Here is a 23426-nt window from a genome sequence, read left to right as displayed (position 1 = left end):
GGAATCCTTGATTTTTCACCGGTCCAGGTGGGTACTGACAGCCCAGAATTTCCTAAAAGGGCAGGGGCGGGGCACGGCGGGGCGGGGCCAGAGCAAACACACCAAACAAGAGAACCCAAATCACACAGGTCTTTAAATTCAGAGGTTGGGATGTGTGGTCCACCTAGAAATTAGGAAGGGGCCGGGCGCGGTGACTCACGCCTGTGATCCCAGCGCTTTGGGAGGCCGAGGCGGGTGGATCACCTGAGCCTCAGGAGTTCAAGACCAGCCTGGCCAACGTGGTGAAACCCCATCTCCACTAAAAATACAGAAATTAGCCGGGCGTGGTGACGCACGCCTGGAATCCCAGCTACTCAGGAGGCTGAGGCAGGAGAATTGCCTGAACCCAGGAGGCGGAGGTTGCGGTGAGCCGAGATCACGCCATTGCACTCCAGCCTGGGTAACAAGAGCGAAACTCCGTCTCAAAAATAAAAGGATGGAATGATGACCTCGAAAAGCTGGGAGACAGAATGGGGACAGAGCAGGCTGCACCCCAGCCAGGCCCAACAGCAAGGCAGTCTGGCCATGCTGTGTAACCCTGGGCAGGCGGCTCGACCTCTCTGGGCCTCAGTTTCCTCATCCGTTAAACGGGTATAAAAGTCCGTTCCCTCCTTCACGGGACTGCTGTGAAGACTGAACCAAAAAGCACACAGAGCTGTTCACGCTAGCTGAGAAGAAGCTGATAGACTGCACGTATTATTTGGGTTGTTGTTATTATTATTATTATTATTATATTTTTTCAACACAGGGTCTCACTCTGTTGCCCGGAATGAAGTCCAATGGTGAGATCATAGCTCACTGCAGCCTCGAATTCCTAGACTCGAGTGATCCTCCCGCCTCAACCTCCCAGAGTGCCGGGATTACAGGCGTGAGCCACTGCGTCCAGCCCATGTTATTTTTTAAAAAGTTGTTCCTGGCCCAGCTTCTCCGGGCATCTAGCACCCTCCTCCCCTCGACACTGCTAAGTGAGGGGTCCACACGGCAACCTCTAGACCTGTCTGTATTCTCCACTTAACAGACGGTGAGACCTTGGAGGGCAAGAGCCTGGCCTGCCCTGCCCTCCGTAACTGTCCCTGAAATGCTGAGTTCTGGAAAGTTCTATTGGAAGGATCGAAGAGAAAGCATCAGTTCAGCCTGGCCACTAACCCCAAACATGGGAAGAAAAAAGGAAGGAACACTCTATCTTCAAAAGCTAACCCAAGGCCGGGCGCGGTGGCTCACGCTTGTAATCCCAGCACTTTGGGAGGCCGAGGCAGGAAGATCACCTGAGGTCAGGAGCTCAAGACCAGCCTGAAAAACATGGCAAAACCCCATCTCTACTAAAAATAAAAAAATGAGCCAGGTGTGGTGGTGTGTGCCTGGAGTCCCAGCTACTTGGGAGGCTGACGTAGGAGGATCACTTGAGCCCCAGAGGTGGAGGCTGCAGTGAGCCGAGGCTGCTCCACTGCCCCCCAGCCTGGATGCTAGAGCCAGACGTCTTAAAAAAAAAAAAAAAAAAAAGCCAGGCGCAGTGCCCGACGCCTGTGATTCCAGCACTGTGGGAGTCCAAGGCGGGTGAATCACGAGGTCAGGGGTTCAGCCTGGCCAACAAGGTGAAACCCCATCGCTACTAAAAATACAGAGTATTAGCTGGGCATGGCGGCGAGCACCTGTAATCTCAGCTACTCGGGAGGCTGAGGCAGGAGAATCACTTGAACCCCGAAAGCGGAGGTTGCGGTGAGCTGCCATCGCACCATGGCACTCCAGCCTGGGCAGCAGTGCGAGACTCCATGTCAAAAAAAAAAAAAAAAAAAAAAAAAAAAAGCATCCCAAATCCACTTGCTTCTTCTCGTCACCACCCGCCACGGCCTCCACCCGGTCCACCCCTGGCAGCAACCATGAGTATCTGAGTCTGGCCCCGTCCCTCCTCTGCCCACGGCCCTCCATAGCGCCCGCCTCCCTCTGGTTCAAGGCCCGGGTTCCCCCCGCAGCCCACCAGACCCCGCGTGGCCTAAGCCACCCTCTCCCTCCCCTCCCCATCGCTCACTGGGCTCCGGCCCCCGGGGCCTCCTCACTCTTCCTCCGGCACGCCCAGTGTGGTCCTGCCCCAGGGCCTTTGCACGTGCTGTGCCCTCTGCCTGGAATGCTCTTCCCCCACACATCTATTTGGTCCCTCCTCACCCCAACCGGGACTTGGCACAAGCATCGCCTCCTCCCTGGAGCCGGCCCCACAATGCCATCTAAAATGACAGCCCCGACGCCTCCCTCCTGAGCCCTTTTCTCCTTTGCCGCTTTCTCTGATCACGCCTGACGTGCGATGTGTGCTATTCTGCCCGTCATCTCTCCCCGGTCCACGGAGCCACCCCCTTCATTCCTGCAGGGTCCCGGCACAGAGCCCGGTGGCCGGCAGGTCCCCGAGAAACCCCCCCAGACGACAGAAAGCACAACTCCGGAGGCGGACCCCGGGGCTGGCGGCGGAAGCCTCCCCGCCTACTCCATGCAGCTGGGGCCTTCGTGTCCCTGTTGGCGAGCCAGGCCCTGCCCTCTGCCATCCGGTGGCTCAGCACCTGCTGTGACATAGCAGGAGGCAGGGGCAGCAGCCAGTGCCCGCGGCCTCCGCCGGTCCCTCCCGCAGGCTTCGCCCCTGCCCCAGTGGGAGAGGGGGATGCAGGGACCTGGAAGCCAGACACACGCAGGCGGACCCCAGCACTGAGCGCCCGGCCGACCCGGCTCCGGAAGGGGCTGCGGTGCGGACAGCCTGATGAACGTTTAGCGAATCAATGGATTTTTTTTTTTTTTTTTTTTTTTGAGACAGAGTCTTACTCTGTCGCCCAGGCTGGAGTGCAGTGGCGCGATCTCGGCTCACTACAACCTCTGCCTCCCAGGTTAAAGCGATTCTCCCGCCTCAGCCTCCCGAGTAGCTGGGACTACAGGCGCATGCCACCACATCCGGCTGATTTTTTGTATTTTTAGTAGAGACGGGGTTTTGCCATGTGGCCAGGCGGGTTTTGAACTCCTGATCTCATGATCCACCCGCCTCGGCCTCCCAAAGTGCTGGGATTACAGGCTTGAGTGACCGCGCCCAGCCTAATTTTTGTATTTATTTTTAGTAGAGACAGGGTTTCGCCATGCTGGCCAGGCTGGTCTCGAACTTCTGACCTCAGGTGATCGGCCCGCTTCAGCCTCCCAAAGTGCTGGGATTCCCTCACGACCGCCACACCGGCCTCGCGCTGAGCCCAGCCCTGCCTTGACGGCCTCAACCTCTGAACCCACTAGGTCCTCCCCGGAGCCTGGGCGGTAGGGGACACCACACTCATTTTCCACATAAGGAGGTGAGACCCAGAGAGGTGGAGTCACAGCTACTAAGGGACACAGGCAGGATGGAAACTCAGGCCACCTGGCCCTGGAATCTGGGTTCTGGCCACTCATCAACAGTCTCAATGAATGAGAAGAATCAAACAAGGGCCAGTGAGGTGGCTCACGCCTGTAATCCCAGCACTGGGACCTCGTGAGCCCAGGAGCTCGAGCCCAGCCCGGGTAACGCAACAAGACCTTGGCACCACGAAACATTTTTTTAAAAAAGTGAGCCGGGCATGGTGGTGCGCACCTACAGTTCCAGCTGCTCGAGAGGCTGAGGCAGGAGGGTCACCTGAGCCTGGGAGGTCGAGGCTGCAGTGAGTCATAACGATGCCACTGCACTCCAGCCTGGGCAACAGCAAGCCTCTGCCTCAAGAAAAATAATAATAATAATTCAAAGAATAAATTAAGAGGGAAACGCGAGTAGCGACTACAGAGCACTCCAGCCTGAGAAAAGGGCAGCCATGCTTCCTCTCCCTGACATTTCCCGACCCAGTGACACGGGCCCATTTTAGGGATGAGGAAAACCGAGTCCCCCAAGAGGGAAGTGATTTCCTGAAGGATCTACCGCCTAGAAGCGGCAGGCTCAGAGCCAACGCGAGATTCACTAAACCCTTACCTCGGAGAGGCGGCGGGGTCATTTCGGAGCGGCCTCAGTGACGTAACGAGCTCGGCTGGTGCCTCGTGGGCAACCACGGTGTGCCAGGCCCAGTGCGGAAAAGCCTCAGATGTCCCATTTCCAGACCGGTAAACTGAGGCTGACGAGTTCAGCCATTTGTCCAAAGATGTCCCCATTTTACTAACAGGTAAGCTGAGGCTCGGCGAAATAGAACCATTTATCCAACCCTTCAAATGGTCTCCGTTTCTAGGTGGGTAAACTGAGGCTGAGTTCAGCTATCTGTGCAAACCCTGAGATATCCCCCTTACAAACAGGTAAACTGAGGCTCAGGGAAATAGAACCATTTACCCAAGCCCCAAAACCCTCTCCATTTCCAGATAGGTAAACTGAGGCTGAGAGGCTCAGCCACTTGCCCAAGTCCTGAGATGTCCCCATTTTACAAACAGGTAAACTGAGGCGCAGATAAATAGAATCATTTATCAAAGCCCCAAAACCATCTCCATTTCCAGATGGTTAAACTAAGGCTGAGAAGTTCAGCCATTTGCCCAAAGATGTCCCCATTTTACTAACAGGTAAACTGAGGCTCGGCAAAATAGAACCATTTATCCAAGCCCCCAAATAGTCTCCATTTCCAGATGGGCAAACTGAGGCTGAGTTCAGCTATTTACATGAACCCTGAGATGTCCCCATTTCTCAAACATGTAAACTGAGGCCCAGAGAAACCCATTTATCCAAACCCTGAAATTGTCCCCAGTTCCAAATGGGTAAACTGAGGCTCGGAGCGCTTTCATCCGTTGCCAGAGGTCACAGAGCTGGCAGGAGGCAGTGCTGACGGCCTCAAGTCTGGGACTTCCCGACCACACAGAGAACTGCGGGGCCGCGATCCCCGCCTGGGCCGGCGTGGGCTTTGGGCAGAAGCCCTCCCCGGCGGTGCCCGGCAGACGCCCTCGCGGCAGGGCCTCGCTGGAGTCCCCACGCTGACACACAGCCCTGCCGGTGGCTGGGCTTTTTCAGGCTTCAAAGGGAGGTAAGATCACCTCACACCAGCTGTATTTTTAAACCGCCCGCAGCACGCAGGAGGCTGGCCCGCCAGCGCAGCGCCGCGCCCGTGGGCTGCAGGGGCCCCGGAACTCGGGGACGGGGCTATTTCGAGGGGGCTATTTCTGGAGGCTGAGGTGAGAACGCGGGGGTGGGAGAAGCAGCAGCCGCGGGGACCGGCTCGGGCCGCCCCGACGGGCAGACTCCGGGCTGGGGGTGGTGATGAGCGACAACGTGGAAGCCACCTGCTCCCTGCCAGCACTGCCACCAGCCCGCTGAAAGGCGGCGGCACCCTGGAGCCTCAGTTCTTCCCCGGGGAGGGACAGCTGTTGAGGCTACATGTGTGCCTGGAGCCCCACTGTGTGCTGACCGCTGTGGGCACAGCGGGGCAGGAGACAAGCACATGATGGGTACAGAGCATTTGAGGCCGGGCGCGGAGGCCCACGCCTGTAATCCCAGCGCTCCGGAGGCCGAGGCGGGCAGATCATTTGGGATCAGGGGTTCGAGACCAGCCGGAGCGACACGGCGAAACCGCATTTGTACTAAAAGTACAAAAACATTCCCCGGGCGTGCTGGCGCCTGGGGAGGCTGAGGCAGGAGAACTGCTTCCACCCGGGAGGCGGAGGCTGCAGTGAGCCGAGATCGCCCCGCTGCACCCCAGCCTGGGCGACAGAGCGACAGCCCATCTCAAAGAATCAAACGATGACAGAAAAGGCTTTCAACAGAGCGACCGTGCGGGGGCTCCCGGTGAAAGGGCCGCAGAGGGGGAGACGGGACGCTGCGGGTTACACGGGGTGACTGGGGAGGCCTCGCTTAAAAGTGACCTGAGATGTGCAGGTCACCAGGAGGAAGCTGTGTCCATTTCGGGGAAGAGCATCAGAGGGCACGGCCCGTGCAAACGCCCTGGGGCGGGGCTGTGCCTGCCATGTTGGAGGAAGAGCGAGGCCTGTGTGGCTGGAGCGGAGGGAGGATGGAGAGAGAGGGGGGACGGGGAGAGGGGGGAGGGGGGAAAAGGGGACGGGGAGACGGGGAAGGGGGAGAGAGAGGGAAGTGGGGAGAGCAGGGATGAGGGAGAGGGAGGACCGGGGGAGGGGGGTTACGGGGGGATGGGCAGAGGGGGGACAGGGAGTGGGAGACGGGGGGGGGGTGGGGGGTTGGGCAGAGGGGAGATGGGCAGAGGGGACAGGGAGAGGGGTGTTTGAGGAGAGAGGGAAGAGGGTACGGCAGGAAAGGAACCGAGCCAGTCGCGCCAGGCTGGCGGGCTGCAGGGAAGACTTCAGGTTTCCCCCAGACAGGTGAGAGCCAAGAGGGGCTGCAGGCAGAGGAGCGACCAGACCCGACTCAGGCACTGACAGATGCCATTATAGGAGGGCACGCTGTGGGGATGACGGCTGGAGTCACACCAGAGCAGAGGGGACGGTGCTGGTCCAGGTGATGATGGGAACTGGACCGGGTGGCGGCACAGAGCGGAAGAGAAACGGGAAACTGAGGGCCGCGCGGTGGCTCACGCCTGGAATCCCAGCACTTCGGGAAGCCAAAGCGGGTGGGCTGCTTGAGCTCAGAAGTTTGAGACCAGGCTGGCCAACAGAGCGAAACCCCATCTCCACTAAAAATACAAAAATTAGCCAGTGTGGTGGCGCGCACCTGTAACCCAGCTGCTTGGGAGGCTGAGGCAGAATTGCTTGAACCCAGGAGATGGAGGCTGGGGTGAGCCGAGACGGCACCACTGTACTCCAGCCTGAGCGACAGAGCAAGACCCTGCCTCAAAAAAAAAAAAAAAAAGAGGCCAGGCGCAGTGGCTCACGCCAAAGTGTAGTCCCAACACTTGGTGAGATCAAGATGACCAGATCACAGGATCAGGGGTTCGAGACCAGCCTGACCAACATGGTGAAACCCCGTCTCTACGAAAAATACAAAAATCAGCCAGGTGTGGTGGCGGGTGCCTGTAATCCCAGCTACTCGGGAGGCTGAGGCAGGAGAATCACTTGAACCCGGGAGGCAGAGGTTGCAGTCAGCTGAGATCGCGCCATTGCACTGCAGCCTGGGCGACAGTGAGATTCTGTCTCAAAAAAGAAAAAAGAAAAAGGAAATCAAGCTGGCCTGTGTATAGTACTCAGCACGTGTCTGGCACACAGGAAGTGCTCAACACACATTGGCTTGCGTTATTTTTAGGGTCTTGGGCTCTGCACTCTGAACCTGAAACCTGCTTCCTCTAGCAGGAAGCTGGGGAGAACCCAGGAGAAGACAGCGGCCCTGGGCCTGGGAGCGCTCTGCACACGAAAGCGGACGCTGCGTTCACCCTCACGCCCCTGTTGGCCTGTCCCAGGCTGGAGGTAGCTGGTTAGCCCAGGGCCAGATCTGATGGCCGCAATGGAGTAGAGGAGGAAGAGGTGGTGACTGATGGGGAGAAAGGGGGAGGCCCCCAGACGTGTCAGGATGGGGCTGTGCCAAAGTGCGGTGTCCACCCAATCCTAGCTCAACTCTACTTGCTGTGTGACCCTGCACGAGTCACATCCCCTCTCTGAGCCTCGGTTTCCTTATCTGCGGAAGTGGGGCAGTGGCCGTAGGCATCTCACAGGGCTGTGCCGATTCAACAGGACCAGGAGGCATTCAGCTAGAGCTGGGGCTGTTATCAAAATCTGTCCCACTTGGCCACTCACCCTTATCCTCATCCTCACACTGCTTGGCAAACATCGAGTCTGGGGTCTCTGGAGCACAAGGGCAAGAAGAGCCACACCCCCAGGAGGGCCACACCCCCAGGAGGTGTCGCGAGGTTCACATACTTCCACCATTCTGATGCAGCTGAACTGCAAATGCCAAAAAAAGCTCAAGCAAGGAGTGATTTCTCTTGTCACATAAGGGAAGCTGCCAGGTTGGCCACTCAGGGCTATTTTGCCCTTCCCGCCAATCACTGGGGCCCAGACCCCTTCCATCTCTTTGATCCCCCAGTCTTATCCATGACACCTGCCTCATCGTCCAGTGTGGCTGCCTGAGCACCTGCCATCATCTCCACATTCCAGCTGACAGACGGAGAGGAGCATGTGTCAGTTCTCTTAAAAGGCATTTCCAGAAAAACCTGCTTGCTTATCCCATGGGTCAGCACTGAATCACACAGCACAGAGAGCTTGCAAGGTACACTGAGAAATGTTGGTTTTCCCCCAGGTGGCCATGTGCCTAGATAACAACTGTGAAGTTCAACTGCTATGGAGGAGGGGACAGGATGGGACATTGGGAGATCCCACCAGGAAATCCCATGCGGGCCATGGGGCCAGGTCTTGGGTCTCAAACCAGCGTATCTGAGAGATTTTAACCTGGAAAGAGAAGAGAAACGTCATCGGGGCCAGCCCCCTGCCTCCACACCACGATGGTTTCACTCGTCCCAACAACCCCCTCCCCCACCACAGAAGACTCCAAGGTCAGAAGCAATGGCCCCAAGCCAAGCACACGCTCTCAAGGATGAGCCCCCACGGGCAGTCGGTGCTCCCCACGCGTGGGGCTGAACCCCCCGGCACCCCCATTCGGCCTCCTTCCTGCCTGCGGAGGATACCGGCCAATTCAGCTCCTTCTCCTCAGTAAACAACTGTCAGGGAAAATAAATCGCTTTTAATAGGCTCATTAATTGAATTCGCGAAGAAATCACCTTCTCCCCAGGCCGTGGGGAAGCAACGCTCAGTCCAAGAAACCCAGGCGGAGGGCAGACGGGGCCAGCCTCCCCGGACGTCCAGGACACGACGCTCGGTAACACCGGGCCAGGTGCGGTGGTTCACACGCCTGTAATCCCAGCACTCTGGGAGGCCGAGGCAGGCAGACCCCTTGAGGTCAGGAGTTCGAAACCAGCCTGGCCAACAGAGCGAAACCCTATCACTACTAGAAAGACAAAAGTTACATCCTGGTCAACATGGTGAAACCCCGTCTCTACTAAAAGTGCAAAAAATTAGCTGGGCATGGTGGCGCGTGCCTGTAATCCCAGCTACTCAGGAGGCTGAGGTAGGAGAATTGCCTGAACCCAGGAGGCGGAGGTTGCGGTGAGCCGAGATCGCGCCATTGCACTCCAGCCTGGGTAACAAGAGCGAAACCCCGTCTCAAAAAAAAAAAAAAGAAAGAAAGAAAGAAAAAGAAAAAAGAAAAGAAAGACAGAGAAAAGAAAGGAAAAAAGGAAAGTAGAAAATGAAAAAAAGAAGGAGGGAAGGAGAGAGAAGGAAGAGAAGGAAGGAAGAAGGAGAGAGAGCAAGGGAGGGAGGGAGGAAAGGAGGGAGGGAGGGAGGGAGGGATGGAGGGAGGGAGGCGAGTCCTTAGGCCAGGGGCAGCAGAGCACTGGATACAGAGTCCAAAGACCCTGCGGAGTGACCTCGACGTAGACCTAGAAAGTTGTAACTCACCCTCCTCACCTGCTGAGGATTCTGTCTATGTCGGTGCGACTCAGTTTCCCCATTAAGGCAGAGGCGGTCTCAGGGCAGCCCCGCTGGCACTCCCAGCACAGTCCCCGCCAGCGCGGCAGCCTGGCCTGTGAGTCGCCTGCCCGGGGCCCGCGGCCACCAACCTGCTCTCCACACTGCAGTGCGCAGGGTCCGAGCACGCCGCTCCCCAGCGCCCCCAGCCCCACAGGCAGGTCCCCCAACCCTGCTTCCAGAGGGCACGGATCATCACGCTGTGGTGTATGATACCTGAGCCAGTTTGGGGCTTACTCCAAGCACGCCTTCATCGATCCTTCCAATACCAAGACGCTTCTACCCAGGAGACAGTCTCATTCCCATTTTGCAGATGAGAACACTGAGACCCCAGAGGATAAAGTCACCGCCCCAGGGTCACACTGAGCAAGCGGATAAAGGACAATTCGAACCTGGAGTCTTCGAGTGCTAAACCTGATCCCCCAAAGAAAGCCGGGCCCATTCCTCGTGGGCTCCCCAGTAACTTCTCCACCTGTCTGGCCACACACAGACACACGGTGTCCAAAAACCATCAGGGCAGGTTCCGTTCTTTTTTTTTTTTAGAGACAGGGTCTTGCTCTGTTGCCCAGAGTGCAGTGGGGCAGGATCCCAGCTCACTGCAGCCTCAAACTCCTGAGCTCAAGTGAGCCTCCCGCCTCAGCGTCCTGAGTAGCTTGGACCACAGGGGCACACCACTACACTGGGCTTTTTTTTTTTTTAAAACGTTTTGTAGAGATGGAGTCTCCCTATGTTGCCCAAGCTGGACTTGAACTCCTGGCCTCAACCAATCCTCCCATCTCAGCCTCCCAAAGTGTTGGAATTACAGGCATGAGCCACCATGCCCGGCCACTGGCTGACTCTTAAAATCATCCGGCCCAACCACTGCATACTTTCTGGGGGTCCCCAGATCCTTTGGCCCTCTCTCTCTCTCTCCCCCAGGAGACTGGAAATCTCGCAGACTGCTGTCGAGTTCCCTGACCTTCTGACGCCCATCCTCAGAACCCTGGTGAAGCCAGTTCCTCAAGGACACCACCTTCAAAGCCATTCCTTACTGCTTCGTCTTCTTTTTTGAGACATAGCCTCACTCTGTCACCCAGGCCGGAGTGCAGGGGTGCCATCTCGGCTCACTGCAACCTCGGCCTCCCGGGTTCAAGCGATTCTCCTGCCTCAGCCTCCCGAGTAGCTGGAACTACAGGCATGCGCCACCACGGCTGACTGTATTTTTAGGAGAGATGGTGTTTACCATGTTGGTCAGGCTGGTCTCGAACTCCTGACCTCAGGTGAGCCACCCGCCTCCGCCTCCCAAAGTGCTAGGATTCCAGACGTGAGCCCCCGCGCGCGGCCCTTACGGCTTCCTGCCGGACGCTCTGGACGTTCATCAGCCCACACGGGATGAGCGAGGAGCTGAGAGCACATGGCACGTCCGCTGGGAACCCAGCCTCCTGGCCTCCCTGCCCAAGGGCAGACTGAGCGGAGCTACAGGCACAGGGGGCAGTCACTGTGTCCCTGTCTGCAGCAGCACCCGTTCCGAGCATTCCCGGAGCAGGACCACGCGGCCCTCGCTGTGGGCTGCCGAGGCGGGGCTCCACCGTTACCTGCGTGATCGGGGTCCCCAGACGCCCCAGTGCCGGTACACGCAGGCCGGGCGGCAGCTCCAGGACCTTGTCCCAGCCTGATGGGGGGCGGGGGGGAGTTGCGGAGCTGAGGTCCTAAAGAGGTAACAGACAGAAAGCAAAAACGGGTGTCAGAGGCAATGGCAGGGTGGGGACTTGGCGAGCAAGGCCAAACGCCTGGAGGTGGGAACGGGAGGAGGATGGGCGTGCGTGGAGTGGAACGGACGGAGTGGGAAGGCGGAGGGGGAGAGGCCATCGGGCCATCCAGAGAAAGTGACTTCCCCGAAGTCACACGGCTCATAAGCAGCAGAAACGTGACCCGGCCGATAACGTCTTCCCGGCCACCGTGGGAAGCGGCCTTCCGGCTACGTCGTGGCTAATAATCCAGCCACAGAACGGCAGCGCCCTGTGCAAAATGCAACGGCGGGGTTGTCCTGGTTCAAACGTTCTTGAGAATTTCCAGGCTGGATATGGTAACCCAGCACTTTGGGAGGCCAAGGCGTGTGGATCATCTGAGGTCAGGAGTTCAAGACTAACCTGGCCAACACGCTGAAACCGTGTCTCTACTAAAAATACAAAAACCAGTCGCCAAGCACGGTAGCATGTGCCTGTCATCCCAGCTATTCGGGAGGCTGAGGCAGGAGGATCGCTTGACCCAAGGAGGTGGAGGCTGCAGTGGGCTGAGATCACGCCACTGCACTCCAGCCGGGGTGACAGAGCAAGGCTCCGTCTCAAAAACACATAAAGCGTTCAACTAGGCACAGCCCCTTCGGACTGCGGGCCCCTAAGTGACGGCCCCGCTCCGTGAAGCTGGGCCTGGGCGCAGCCTCCACGAGTGCAGAGAAGACATCCTGTCCAGAAATGACACCTCCGTTAACCTGAGCAAAAGCTTGTCACTCCCAGTTCTTATCCCTCCGCTGTGCCTCAGTTTCCCCATCTGCAAGACAAGGGGACAGCTGCCACCTCTCAGGGCAGCTCTGAGGATGAAATGAGAAAACACAGGGCCAGGCACGCGAGTGCCAGCTGCAGACTCTTAGTGGCCACCACGACCGGGGACTTCTGCCTGCTTGGGTGACTTCTCCTCTGCTGCAGCTGTGTGGGAGATGTGGGTTTGAGGTTCCATGCTCAATTCCCCTAACGGTTCACCAGCTGGGGAAAGGGAGGATAGAGTCGTTCAACTCCTGTGCGGCTCGGGCGCCCCGTTACCAAAGTGACACCATTGAATCCCCAGGCAAGACTCGCCCCCATTTCACAGATGAGAAAACCGAGGCTCGGGGGAAGGAACGAATGAGGTCATCTCACACAGCCAGGTAGGGCCTGCGTCAGGACTCGAACCTGGGGTGTTCAGACCCCCAGTGCCCTTCCTGCAGCGGGGCCGGCGACTGGGCTCCCACGGCCAGGTGGGACCAAGAGAACATGTCCTGGGACCCGGCAGCCTCTCTGCATCTGCTGATAGCGGGGAGGTGAAGCCAGCTCCGTCGCCGGAAACCCTGGCCGTTCACTCTGCAGAATTCATCCGACAGGGACAATTACCCACTTCCGATAATCAATGGGGCGGCGGAACCAGGACGGTGCGCAGAAGGAAGCCGTTAGAATCTAAGTGTTCTAGCCGGGCGCGGTGGCTGAAGCCTGTAATCCTAGCACTTTGGGAGGCCGAGGCGGGTGGATCACGAGGTCGAGAGATCGAGACCATCCTGGTCAACATGGTGGAACCCCGTTCTCTACTAAAAATACAAAAAACTAGCTGGGCATGGTGGCGCGTGCCTGTAATCCCAGCTACTCAGGAGGCTGAGGCAGGAGAATTGCCTGAACCCAGGAGGCGGAGGTTGCGGTGAGCCGAGATCGCGCCATTGCACTCCAGCCTGGGTAACAAGAGCGAAACTCTGTCTCAAAAAAAAAAAAAGAATCTAAGTGTTCTGGCCCCGAGTGGCGTCAGGGAGTGTGTGAGGGCAGAGGCACCGTCCGCCTGGCTTCCCTCGCCATCCTGGGTCTTGAGGAGCAGGAATCAGGGTTTCTTTTTCCTTTTTTTTTTTTTTAGAGAGAGTGCCTTGCTCTGTTGCCTAGGCTGGAGTGCAGTGGTGCAATCATAGCTCACTGCAGCCTCAAACTCTTGGGCTCAACCGATCCTCCTGCTTCAGCCTCCCCAGTAGCTGGGACTACAGGTATGTACCCCAACCCTTGCCTGACACACACACACACACACACACACACACACACACACTCACTCACTTACTTTTGAGATGGACTCTGGCTCTGTTGCCCAGGCTGGAGTGCAGTGGCGTGATCTCGGCTCACTGCAACCTCCGCCTCCCGGGTTCTGGGTCAAGCAATTCTCTTGCCTCAGCCTCCAGAGTAGCTGGGATGACAGGCAGGCGCCACTATGCCCAGCTAATTTTTTGTATTTTTAGTAGAGACGGGGTTTCACCACGTTGGCCAGGCTGGCCTTGAACTCCTGATCTTGTGATCCACCCGCCTCAGCCTCCCAAAGTGCTGGGATTATGAGGGCTAATATAGTTTTAGATTTTTTGTAGAGATGAGGTCTCACTACGTGGCCCAGTCTGGTCTTGAACACCTAGGCTCAAGCAATCCTCCCGCCTTAGGCTCCCAACGTGTGGGGATTACAGACGCAAGCCACTGCAGGGCCCGGCAAAGTCAGCACAGGGGACGTTAGGGTCGGGTCATTCTCCAGGACGGGGTCACCCCGGGTGTTACAGGGAGTTAAGCGGCATCTCTGGCTTCCAACCACTCCACGCCAGCAGCACCCCCGAGACACGACACCCAAAACCGTCCCCAAATGTCACCAAGTGTGCCCAGGAGAGCAAAAAAAAAAAAATGACCCTGGCTGAGAAACACAGCAATACACTCAACGAGTAATTACCGGGAACCCGGGCGCCCCAGCCCTGAGAGCAGGGCCGCTACGGAAAGAACGAGGGATGATCCTGCCACGCGCAGACAATTCCCAGCCCTGCCCCTCGGGACAGCCGGCTTCCTTCTACGCAGCATTTAATTTAAGTCAAGTTTATCATTATGACCAATATTAATATAATCAGAGCCAACGCTTATCGAACGCAGAGCGGGCCCGGGCCCTGCTCCCAGCACTCTGTGAGCTCTCACGCTGACGCCTCTAAGGAACCATGGACGTGGCTGCGATTCTTAAACCCATTTCTCAGCCGTGGAAACCAAGGCCCATGGATGGCAATGGTGTCAGAGGTCGCGTAACTTGTAAGTGGTGGGGAAGGGGTCAAACCCCACGGTGGCCCTGGATTTCTGTACTGTGCCGTGTTAAGATGTTTTAAGGAAAACAAAAACGCCCAAGGATGTCAAAACAGAGTTGTTTTTTTTTTTTTTTTTTTTTTTTAATGAGACAGAGTCTTGCTCTGTCGCCCAGGCTGGGGTGCAGGGGCGCGACCTCAGCTTACTGCAACCTCCGCCTCCCGGGTTCAAGCGATTCTCCTGCCTCAGCCTCCTGAGTAGCTGGAATTACAGGCATGAGCCACCGTGCCCAGATAATTTTTGTATTTTTAGTGGAGATGGGGTTTCACCACGTTGGCCAGGCTGGTCTCGAACTCCTGACCTCGGGTGATCCACTTGCCTCAGCCTCCCAAAGTGCTGGGATTACAGGCCTGAGCCCCCATGCCCGGCCAAAATAGGGCAATTTCACCTAAAATCTAGATTTCTGCTTTTCCTTGGAAAAACCGACAGGTCTGGTCCTGAAGCCATTCAGGGCTTCCCCGGAGGCTGCAGGAGCCGGCCCAGCCCACATGACCTACTGGAGTCGACACTCCAGACCTGACCAGCCTTATGGTTTGAACACCACACAACCCCCATGTCCTCCTGCCTCGGTTTCTCCCTTCGGACTGGTATAAGGAGTCCCTATCCATCTTCCTGTGCAAGTCCCAGTGGCAGGCAGGCAGGCATGGCTGTGTGGTCTCGGGCAAGCTGCTCTCCCTCTCTGGGCCTCGGCCTGACGGCCATTCCAGAAAGTATTTCCAAAGCTCCAGGTTTTCTGTTGACCCTGATATTGGCAGCTGAGCTCTGCTGCACGCCTAAAAAATGTAAGTGGCTCACGCCTGTCATCCCAGCAGTCTGGGAGGCCGAGACAGACAGATCACTTGAGGTCAGGAGTTCGAGACCAGCCTGGTCAACATGGTGAAACCCCATGTCTACTAAAAATATAGAAATCAGCCAGACGTAGTGACGGGTGCCTGTAATCCCAGCCACTCGGGAGGCTGAGGCAGGAGAATCGTTTGAACGCAGGAGACAGGGATTGCAGTGAGCTACGATCGTGCCACTCTGCACTCTGGCCTGGCGACAGAAGACGACTCTGTCTCAAAGAAGTAAACTAAAAATGAAAAATGCAATTCGCCAGGTGTGTTGGCTCACACCTGTAGTCCCAGCGCTTTCAGAGGCCAAGGCAGGCAGATCGCTTGAGCCCAGAGTTCGAGACCAGCCTGAGTAGTATGGTGAAACTCGACTCTACAAAACAAAACAAATAAATAAATAAATAAAATTAAAAAGTTAGCTGGGCGTGCTGGCGGACGCCTGTAGTCTCCAGCTACTTGGGAGGCTGAGGTGGGAGGATTGCTTGAGCCCCGGAGTTTGACGCTGCAGTGAGCCCTGATGGTGCCACTGCTCTCCAGCCTGGGCAACAGAGAGATTCCTGTCTCACCAAAAAAAAAAAAAAAAAATTAAAAAAAGCCCGATTCAAAAAACCTGATTCAAACTCCTTGGGGTGGGGGGTCCTGTGGGTCTTCCCCAGATAGAGTCACCTCTCCTCCTCTCACGTCCGCGCTCCTCACCTCCAGCCTCAAAGCAGTCGCTGCCCCTCAGTCTTCGTCCTTGCTGTCCCCAACTCCTGTTCATCTGTCTCCACTCATGATAGAGGAAATGTCAAAGCACCCATTGTAGAGATCAGTAAACTGAGGCAGGGAGTAGCCACATAACTAGCCCAAGGCCCTACAGCTGCCTTGATTCTGGCTCCCCAGCTCCTTAGCGGCAGGTTTCCAGCAAATCCTGGGGGACTGAATGAATGCACTGGCGAGTGAATGAATGAATGAATGCTCAATCACACACTGCGCCTGTCAACCGATCACTTTCTCGAATGCCCCTCACAGGACTGCTGTCAAAGCCCCCAAACTCCCCCCTTGATGATTGCTCGGGCCCACCAGGGGGTCTGGAAGTTGGGAGCCACATCTGGGGTCTCTGGAGCGCCTGGAGCTCCCAAGGCAGCCACGTGTCCTCCGTGTCCAGCAGCCCGGCTCCCCCCGGTCCTGCTCCTGCCAGGCGCCCGGTCCCGCCCGCCTAGAAGTGGGGCGGCCTTGATTAAGCAGCCAGTGAAGGGGAACGCCCCAGTTTGCAGCGGCTGAGTCATCGTGACAGCTCCCTGGCGCTGGACCCCAGTGAGGGGCTGGGGGCGGGGACGTGGGGGGGGCGGACACTGGAGAGCCCCTGCCAGGCAGGTCCTCCGACATATCAACGTATCTCCCGCGTTGTCAAAAATCACAACAAAAACAGCAGCACCGGCGGCGGCTACCTTCCAGGCGCCGTTCTGTCTGTCCTTACACACGTTAACTCCCTTCTTCCTCCTAACAAACCCCCGAGGTGGGCGCTGTTACTCTTCTCATTAGACGGACGAGAAACACGGAAGCACAGACAGGCTGAGCAACTTGCCCCAGGTCACACAGCCAACAAGTGGCAGAGCTGGGATTTGAACCCCGGGCAGCCTCAGTCCAGCATCCTTCCTCTTAACCTCTGAGAGACGGCAGCCAAGAGCCCTGGGACGGCAGGTGGGGTGGGGGGTGTGGGGGCCTCTGTATCGACTCAGGTGGCCCCCCCAGCAGGTGCAACACCGTCCAAACAAACATCCCTGACGATCGGGCAGAGCTCCTTCCAGGGGTTAGGAATCCAGGCTGCGGCATTCAATGGCTCGTGGGCTGCGTGGAGTGACCTCAGGCCAGCGGAGGCCCCGCTCTGTGCCTCAGTTTCCCTCTCTGCAAAACAGGGCTCAGATCACAGCAACTCCTCTGAACGGGGATTGCAGGTTGGAGGAGATGAGGATGCTAGTAACTTGCTTACTTAGCAGAGGGCCTGGCACGGGGTGCCAACTCTAAATAAGTCAGAGCAGCTGTTATTATCCCCCCGCCATCCCCTCATTTGCTGATCACGGGGGTTAATTATAAGCGGCATTAAATTATACACACAGACGCGCCAACCTCGCTTCCCTAGAACCCCTGAATTTCCACTAACACTCAATTACCCGCGTGACAGCGGGACGTTGGGGCATCTTCCCAGCCTCTCTCCCCACCGCCCGCCTCATCTGGGGGTCCCAGGCTTCCAGAGCCGTGGCTTGTCCGCCGCTATGCCGGATACCCCCGACTGGGCGTCCAGGAGCGGCACGGAGGCATGCGGCTGACAGCAGACTCAGAGCCGGGGGAAGGTGCATTTCCCGGAGCATCTCATGTCACGGCTCACCACGACGCCGACTGCGACTGTACCCATCTTAGACTGTACCGATGAGAGAACAGAGAGGTCAGGCCACCTGCCCTAGTTTGCCCAGGTCAAGTGGGGCGGGTGGCTCAAGTCAGGACTCTGACCTGGAAGCCAGAGGGGTAACTTCGTTTTGTAAGTGAGGAAGTTCCTGCATGGGGAACCGAAGGGACAGAGGTGAAGTCACCCAGAGAGGGAGGCAGGTGAGATCTAGGGGAAACAAAAATTTTCAGTTCTCCAGGTGGGGGCAACAGGCGACACCTGGACCTTCCGATGAGGGAGCTTTACGGCAAAGATCAAAAACAACTTAAGAGGGGCAGGGCCACCCAGGGAGCATCAAGAGAGCACGAGATAAAATCTGTCCCCAGGAAAAGGGACATATGTGATCCAGCCCCAGTTACCGAGATGGGGACCGGATGAGGGAGTCCCTAACCAGGGTGGGATCCCAGGGCATCAGAAGGAAGCAGGAATGCCGCACAGAAACCTGCATTCATTTTCAGGTGTGGAATCCCCGCGGCCCCCGGGGGGCGCTGAGGGTGGTTTGAGTCCAGAGAACAGAAGAGGGGATTCCGCGGCCAGCCCAGAATAGCACCAACCCCCAGGTCCAGGCTGGCCAGGCCACAATGTTGGGGGACTGGCAGCTCCACGGAGGAGGAGGAGGAGGGAAAAAAAAAAAGAGAGAGACAAAAATACAGCGATGCGAAAGTCGAGGGCCTGTCCGTGAATCACTCCTACCCGATCATTTTCGCCTTTGCAGAAGTGTAAGCCAATTGATTTTTCAAATTCCCCACGCACAACCCTTCCCCAGAGCTTCTCAAATATCAGCCAGAGACAAGACAGAAATGGTACGTCGGGGTTCTTTTTTTTTTCCCTCCTCCTTCCCTTTTTGGTTGAGAGTCTTTTCTTTCCTTAAAGAAAAAGGGGGGCGGCGGGGGAACCACACACTCCACACTCGTGAACCTCGGGGTTAGCGAGACCCGGCGTCATCTGTTTCCTGGGTATTTCAGGGCTGCCACTCTCGGCGTGAGACAACAGACACCCTTTCCCTCGATCGAATCCCCTAAGCTTCACTTCCTCCAAGGTCCCCGTTCCTCCATTCAGAATGTCACCTGGTGACAAAATGTCACGCATTTGAGCTTCAACCCCCTTCCGGTGCCCCACTCCTCTGCCCCGCAAGCCACAAGCCGCAAGCCGGCACCCCTCTGATTCCAGACCGAGGTAAGGTGGGAAGATGACAAAATTAACAGTTTGACAAGCCCTCAAACCGTCAAGGCCCAGATACGTGCCTTTGTCCGTGAACCCACGGTGAATTGGGGGTTTTCTTTTTTCTTTTTTTTTGGTATCAGCTTGCCACACAAATCCTGCGAGGAACACGAGTTATATCTTGATATCGTCTCCTCCTGTCCCCACCGGAGGCTGAGCCACTCTGCCTGCTGAGCAGTTGGGGGGGGGTCTCTCTTCAAATTCCCCACACCCTGGGCATCTTTTGCCGCAGGGAAGGACGGAGGAAGGGCAGCCTGCCCAGGCTTTGCCAGAGAGGGGTTCTCATCCTCCCTGCAGTTGTAAGAAGCGGACGCCCACCCATGGGAAGGTGAGCCAGGAGGGTGTCCTGAATGCAGAGGAGTCTGGGAGTGTCCCTTTCTGGGACCCCCTACCACCTTCCAGAAAGCACGAGACCCTCCCAGAAGGGGGCCACGGCCCGCACGGTGCCTGCCAAGCCTAAAGCTCCTCTCCAGATCCTCCTGTGGCTCCGAAAGACTCCGCAAATGGAGCCTAATGGGTAGTGGGGTGGGGAAGGGGGGAAGGAACTGCTCTCAGCCGAAAAACATTAAGCTTTGTCAATTATCCCCCAAGCCCGCTGGGTTTATAAATATCCGTCTTTATTTTTAGGGTTTTCCCTCCCGCTCACCCCCATCCCGAATTCTCTCCACGCCCCCCACCTTCTTCGCCCACGCACACGGCGGCTGCACCGTCACGGAAAGCAGGTGAACGCAGGGCCACGGGGCACCGGGGTAGAACTGCCACGCCGCGCCACCAAGTCGCACCGTCCCTGCGCGTCCCTCTCCGGCCACCCCACTGACCACTGGCCGGGGCCATGCCGCCGGAGGAATAATCAGCGAAGCCACAGGTCCCCCTGTCTTGGCAAGCGGAGGTGTGTACTGCCCTCGGATGTCCGTGAACTGCTGCTGACCGCCAAACCCCGAAGGCAGAAGGGGAAACCAAGTCACCTCCCAGAAAGACGTCTGATGAGTAGAGATGGACTGGCCTCCAGACGGGTACCAGTTCTGGGAAACCCAGGCAGAGCCCCAGGCTCCGTGCAACCCAAAGAAGAAAAAGACAGGGGCACAGTGAGGGTTCCAGGTCTGCCCCCGCCAGACGCGACGAGGACATCCCTGGCATCTGCGAAGCTTCCCCCTGTCCCACGGGCTCCCAGCATTGGGGGGAAACGGGCTTGTGTCTCCGGGCAGGGGCGGTGGACGCTGGAGGACACGTGAAATCCCCTGGGAGACAGGAAAAAAGAAAGGCGCACTGAACCCTCACTCGACCGGGGTTGGCAGTGAGAAGCAGGGATAGGGAGTGATTTTTTTTTCTATGCTGGCGGCAGGCAGGAACCCGGGGTTTGAATGTCCCCTTCTCTGTCACCGCCACACACAGACTTCGGAGGCCCTCAAGGTTTCCTGGAGAGGAGGAAGCCGCCCCCGGAGCTGACCCACCGAACCAGTAGTACCTCCAGCGCCACACCCGGGCCACACCAAGATGACCCGTCACCCATCGGGGAGTGAGCCAGGCCACCGCCTCTCGGGACGGCGTCTCAGGACAGCCACAGACAGAACAGTCTCTGTCACCCCCTGGGGGAGGGGGGCCGATATCATCGGCCAGGGTGGCAGAAATAGAAGAGTGCGTGAGCTCACCAGGCAGTCCCGGCCTCCCGCGACGTTTTGTTTGCCTGAGCCCAATTAGACCAACTCTCAGGGTCCGGCGGGTGGTGGCCCCCAGGGGGCTGGGGAGGCCTGGCCCTCACGCAGAAGTGCACCGTCATGGTGAGGGTGTCCCCCGGGGCCTGGGGGACAGGCTAGGACCCTGCTTTCTGGAGGGGCAGAATGAAGATACCGGCAGCCAGCCAGAACGAGATGCCCCACGAAGAGCTTTGTGGGGGGCGGGGGGAGGGGCGCCCAGGCGGGGACCCAGGCCCAAGCTGAGGGGGCTGTGGGATTTGGGGGCGGGAAGCAGCCGCCCCCAGCCCCAGCTGCCTGCCTTCCACCGCCAAAATATCAGCTGGCAGAGAAAGAGGAGCAGAGGGACAGAAGGCAGGCGCGATTAGCAGGGGGAGGGGGCACAAAGGAAAGGACCCTGGGGGGGAGGGGAGTTATGCAAATGGCAGATTCGACCGAGTCCCTGGGCCATTAATAAACGCACCAGCAGCTGCCGCCGGGATCGCAGGAGCAGAGGCGAGGCGCGGGCTGGCTCCCTTCTCCCGGGCGCAAGGCGGCACAGACAGGGAAGAAGGGCGCCCCAGACAAAGAGGCGCCGTCACCCCCTGCACCCCAAAGACAGCAAGCGATAGGGGGGCACCCACAGGAGGCCAGAGTCCCAGCAGCCAAAGTCCGGGTGGTGGCGGAGGGAGCCCGGAGCGGGTGGGTCCCCGTCCTTGGGACCCTAGGAGTCTCTACCAGCCTCGCCCGGCTTCTAGTCATCATCCCTTCCGCTCAGCCCGGACTCCCACACCTCGGACACCCCCTTCACCAGCCGCGGCTGCCGGGATGATTTTAGGGGCTCGGCCAGAGGCAGAAGGGTCCCGTGCTCAGAAGGGAGCTCCCCTAGATTGTGATGGGGAATCCCAGCTGAGGGAGGAGAGGTACCCCCATGATGCGCTGGGAGGTTCGTAAATTTAGAGGATGAGGTCCCAGGAGGTGGCTGAATTTCAGGACGGGTTGCCGAGGAAGGGGTGGTCTCCGAAGCTGCCTATTTAGAGACTCACGAGAAGACGATCTGAAATTGGGAAAAGGGGGACAGCCGAAGGAGGAGGTCCCAGTTTTGGGGGGGGTGTGGTTGGAAAAAAGATTCCCAGTTTGTGGGAAGGGCTCCCTGATTTGAGGATTCTGGAGAGAAAGCGGCCGAAGGGGAGTTCCCCAATTTGGGAAGGGGGGGATTGGTGGGAAATGTCCAGGATTTGCAGAGGGGAGGTCCGAATTTCAGGAGAGATTCCCACAAACAGCGGTGAACTTGGCCGCAGCCTGGCCGAACCCTCGCACCCACCGCGCGGGCACTCCAACCTGGGGGGCTCCCCTCAGGGCACGCCCCGCGCCCCCTTTAACCCGCTTCCGAAGGCCCCGCCCCCGGGATGACGTCACCCCTCCCCCCGCAGCCCCCAGGGGGCTCCCGGGGCGTGCGGAACCCGCGGGGCTGGCGGCTCCAGGGGCGGCTTCCCCACTCTCGGGATCCCCACGGGGCCCCCAGCACGGAGGGAAAACTGGGGTGCAGGGCGTGCGTCTCTGCCCGCTGGAGCCCCTGGGGCTGGGGGCTGGGGGCAGGGGGCTGAGGCTCGCCCCGCCTGGGGTTGGGGGCCTGGAGGGGGCGCCCGGGCTGCAGAAGGGTGGGGCAAGGCCCGAGTGCCAGAGGGGCGACCTCCCAGAAGGCAACCACAGGGCCCGGAGTGTGCCGGGGGGCCGGCGTGGAGTCGGGGTCTCCGGGGTAGCGGGAGCCGGAGAGGGAAGGCGGCGGGCGCAGCAGCCCCGGAGTCCCCCCGCCTCGAGCCACCCGTCCCAGCTCCTCTCCGAGCCGGGGCGCCCGCACGCCCCCCAACCCCCGGCACAGCGCCCCCTGCCTCCAGGACCCGCCCGGGGCCCCAGGCCGGGCGCCGCCGGGGCCGGCACCTGCTCCGCGCACACGCGCGCCCCCCTCCGCGCCTCTGCCCCGCCCGCAGCCCGGGGTGGTGCAGCCGGCGGCGCTGGGCAGCTTCCAACGCCGCGCTCCGGGCGCATTCAGCCCAGCCCCCTCCCACGCCGCGGGCGAAGCCCCCCACCAGCCTCGCCCGCCCGCCGGGCGCCCCCTGCGCGGCCCCGGCCCCGGCCCAGCCCCTCGGGGCATTGTCCGGGCGCAGCTCCCGGGGCGCCGCGGCTGGGCGTGCGACCGGCTGCAGCCGAGCATCCTCCGAGCACAATGGCCGTGCGGGCTTCCCCGGCACAAAGCCGGCGCGCTGCCCACTCGCCGCCTCCGAGACCCCCCTTGGAGCGCCTGCGTTTTTTCTTTCCTGGAATCCATGATTTTTTTTTTTTTTTTTCTGGCTTTACCTGGAGGCTGGCTGGGCTGGGCTCCCCCGGCTCTGCCCCGCTTCACATCCTGGCTGTTGCATGGGATCCGAGCGGAGCCCGAGCGCCAGCGGCTCGCGGCGTGCGCGCGCCGGCCGGGCTGCCGGGCGGGCGGCGCGAGGACACTCACTGCGGCTCGCGCTCCCCTCGCGCCGGCTCGCGCGCCCCCCCAGCCGGTGACGTCATCCCTTCCGCCAGCGCCGCCGCCGCCGCCGCCGCCGGGTCGGGGGCAGGGCCGGCCCGTGCGCGTCACTGCGCAGCCGCGAGGCCGCCACGCCCCCCCCGCCAATGGGACGGCGTGGCGCGGTCACGTGGCCCCGGGGCGTTTAAAGGGCCGCGGGAGCACGTGGGGCCCGGGGCTTCGCGGGACACGTGGGCGGCGGTGGTGGCGTGGGCGGCGTTGGTGGCGGGGGCGGGAAGGGCTCCTTGGACTACTGTGCGTGCGGGAGCCCCAGCGCCCTGGGTGCAAAGGGCGTAGCACTTTCCGTGCCCTGCTCTAAACTCTTCCGGGGCTCCCCAGTGCCCTTGGAATAAAATCCATCTTCCTCTCTGCTGCTCG

The 23426-nt window shown here is 59.1% G+C and overlaps 1 protein-coding gene across 3 annotated transcripts in view; it reads right to left on the bottom strand.

The window, feature by feature from the left end:
• Positions 1–23039, bottom strand: part of PTPRS (protein tyrosine phosphatase receptor type S) — a 133367-nt gene extending 110328 nt beyond the window's left edge. Inside the window, exon 1 of one of the 3 annotated variants that reach the window (XM_074384758.1) lies at positions 22850–23039. The gene's annotated coding sequence lies outside the window, so the exon portion shown is untranslated. The remainder of the gene's footprint in view (positions 1–22849) is intronic. The other 2 variants (XM_074384755.1, XM_074384756.1) reach the window with 2 other exon arrangements.
• Between the last annotated feature and the right edge of the window lie 387 nt (positions 23040–23426).

This window comes from Saimiri boliviensis, chromosome 14, assembly GCF_048565385.1.
Source record: "Saimiri boliviensis isolate mSaiBol1 chromosome 14, mSaiBol1.pri, whole genome shotgun sequence".
NCBI lineage: Eukaryota > Metazoa > Chordata > Mammalia > Primates > Cebidae > Saimiri > Saimiri boliviensis.
Note: the sequence above shows the minus strand (reverse complement) of the source record. Positions and strands in the feature narration are given on the sequence as shown.